Consider the following 3,268-nt stretch of genomic DNA (forward strand, 5'->3'; position numbering starts at 1 on the left):
CACATTTTAAAATTGAAATGAAAAATGAATTTAATGCACATATTTGTAACAAATACTTAATCTTATAAAATCCTTAACCACAAACCACCATTGTGACCATTTTAAAGTTACTGTTGTGTAACTTAAAACCTACTTTAATCGTTCCAGATGGGAGAGATAGACATCGTTTTCAATAACCAGACAATGGATCAGGCCGTGATAGGGGTCCAATTTATGAGTTGAGTTGTACGATTTAGTAAATTATTTAGTGTATGAAATTAAATGCTATAAAATTTATACTGTCTTACACAAAACAAATGATTAATTACAGAAGGTTTCATACAAATACATTTAATAAGAATTATAACTGGTCTTAGGTTGTTTCCCCTCCCCTCTATTAAACATGGTACATTCCACAACTGGGTGATAAAATTTGAAAGCTAACGGAATGGTCTTCATCGACATCTCTCTCGCTCGCTGCTCCCTTTGTTGTTGTTGTGTCCTCCTTTTGTTCAGTAATAATTGGAGTAATAATCGCAAACTGATATTTTATTGAAATGGTTAATACCTGTAGCAATGTCATGTACTATTCTGGATTGAATAAGGATTTTGGACGTTCTTCTGCTAAAACTCAGCCTAGCCTAGGATAGCCGCTAGGCCTAGGCCTGTTATTATATTGCCATTGGGAAAAAAGGAGAAGAGTCCGCACCATGCCAATGTCTATGCACAGTCAGTATTGTGGTAAGTAAAGAAAAAATAATCTCCTTTCGTCCATAAATGTACGCCTTCCACATATATACGCCTAGTTACTTATTCTAGCCTAGGTATAATTTTGTAGCTAAGTATCAAGTTTAGTTCAGTCAGTTCGTCAGTCAGTGCAGTGGCAGTGTTTCTGTTGGTATACTGTACTGTTTAGGCCAGGCCCTAGGCTAAACCTAAGAATTGAGTAAAAAAAGTGCAACAGGTCAGGTACGGGCGTTGGGACACAAAAGAGAAATCGTTGGTTTTTTTGCCTACCTAGTCCTAGCCTAGGCTTAGGCCTCTTCCTTAACCTAGCTAGGGTCTACAGTACACAGTACCTAGCCTAGCTAAGCCCTAGACTAGGCCTAAGTCCTGCCCAAGGCAGGAAATTTGAAAAAAAAAATGCATTTTTTCTTTAAATATCATTTATTTAAATTATTGTATTGTGTGTCAACCAAAAATATTGAGACTTGTTTTTTGCACAATTCAATATACTTCACTCTTTTTCAAAATGAATGCTTGTTAACGGTCAACTGTCTGACCTCAATAATATATAATAATTGGTATTTTAAATTTGACACCCACACAAATCATGCCAAAAAACATCAATAGCTGGAACTTTTTAATATACTCATATTCTACACATAGGAAGTTTTCAATTATGCTATAATTAAAGTTTGAAATATTTCAAGCATAATTATATTTTTGTTGACCAAAAAATATGGTATAATTACCTGGGGTGTGAATATTTTCCATGGATGTCCATTGACAGTCAAATACTAATAGCATGCGCAAATGTTGGAGGAAAGTTTACTAATAAATAGTAATTAATTATCTATCTTCCAATAGATTGACATTGGCCATGGTTTACTTATAGAAAAGGATCCATGATAGGGAAGAAAAGCAACGCACATGTGGAACATCGGTAGAGAAAGAGCATTTGAATCCCATCTGAATTACTGCCCTAACAGGTAGGTAATTTGTTAAATAAGTTTGTGTTTTACCTTTTAAATGAAGATACTGCAGGCTTATGTAATGTAATAAGGGATTTATATTTCAAAAGATAAATGGTACATCAACATGTAAAGCTTTTTTATTTGGGTTAGACATTGATTTTTTTTCTTTAAATTTTAATCTGAATGTTTGCATTGTCACTTTGTAACCAATTAATAACCATCAAAAGGGAGCCCGTCTTTATTACTGACTTAACCTACACAGTAGCTACATCTTATACCCGATTCACACGTGAAGTTAAATTTAACAAAAAGTAACAAATTGTAACCGAGCGATCTCCCGAGTTATTCCTACCGAGATAAAAAGCATTCACACGCGTCTGTAAGGTAATGCCAAGGTTGTGTAAAATTTATTCAGTGTTTATTCAATGAACCATTTTTTCCCTACTGCGATATAGGTCTAGCCTAGGCCTAGTTGAGAACCCCTGTCACAGAATGACTGTTGAACTCACCATCACAGTAAACATTCGAAGCAATCAATACCCTTAACAACTGCTGTACTACTACTACTAAACTAGGCATGGCTTCCAACGTTTCTGTCGACTCTTGTAGTAATAGTACTAACACCATCCCGACGTTCATTTTATGTATATCTTCTTCTTCTACCATTACTAATTAACATCAATAACAAGGGTAATTCATTCATCATTGAGAAAAACTAGGCCTATCTATTTCTAGTGGATCAGAATCGTATGCAGAAGGAAGAAAATTCTAAGAACCCCGTGAAACAGTAGATTGTTGTTGTGTTGAAATCCCTGCGCATGCGCAGATCCATCCATGTTACATCTCGGAAGCTTTACCAGCCTCAGCGAGGCTGGTAAAGATTACCGAGACGTTCCGAGATTTTACAAGGATATTACACGGAGGTACTTTCACACGTGCCGTAAAATGTTACTTTTGGTTACATTTTGTAAGATTTTTGTACGTGTGAATCGGGTATTACTGTATATGTTCTCCATAGCACTTGAAGGAAGAAACTTTAATATTAGACAGTTAATGAAGAAAATATTTTGCTACAAGTGGAATACTTATATTAAGATATTAAGATTATATTTAGATTTTGTACAAATAACAAATATGAAATTAATACTTTTATTGGACCACTACTTTTAAGGTATCTGCATTTTATTTTTTAGAGATTACCATAATTTAAGACCATCTAATTTTAAACATTGCACCGAAATTATTAAAATTCATCCTGCTCTTGTTGGTTGCCTGTTTATGAGTTTTCGATTTAGAAGCCTATAAGAGTATTCACATTTTTTTTACCCCCAGATTTCACTGATAAGAAGTATCCTGAGGCATCAACCACTCTTTTGCGGCAGTCTCTGTCAAACAGAATAAAGAAAATGAACAAGCCTAAAAATTGGGAATACCATGTATGCATTTTTGTTTTTAAATTTTGTTATTTAACTTAAATTCCAAACTTCGTTCTAGTGATATTAGATTTGTGGTAGTATTTTATAATATTTGATGTTTCAGTGTGTAGGCCGTCTTAAAGTTAGGCTCAGAAAAGTTTTTTTTTTTTTTTTTTT

At 34.1% G+C, this 3,268-nt stretch overlaps 1 long non-coding RNA gene across 1 annotated transcript; it reads left to right on the forward strand.

Annotated features, from left to right (window-relative positions):
• Window positions 1–105: 105 nt before the first annotated feature.
• LOC117115145 lies at window positions 106–3,262 on the forward strand. Its single transcript, XR_004446497.1, has 3 exons — window positions 106–720; window positions 1,570–1,691; window positions 3,009–3,262. It is a non-coding gene; the product is annotated as an uncharacterized LOC117115145 (long non-coding RNA).
• Window positions 3,263–3,268: the final 6 nt, after the last annotated feature.

Source organism: Anneissia japonica, unplaced genomic scaffold, assembly GCF_011630105.1.
Source record: "Anneissia japonica isolate Jap-2015-1 unplaced genomic scaffold, ASM1163010v1 scaffold20920_len4962_cov114, whole genome shotgun sequence".
In the NCBI taxonomy this organism is placed as follows: Eukaryota; Metazoa; Echinodermata; class Crinoidea; order Comatulida; family Comatulidae; genus Anneissia; species Anneissia japonica.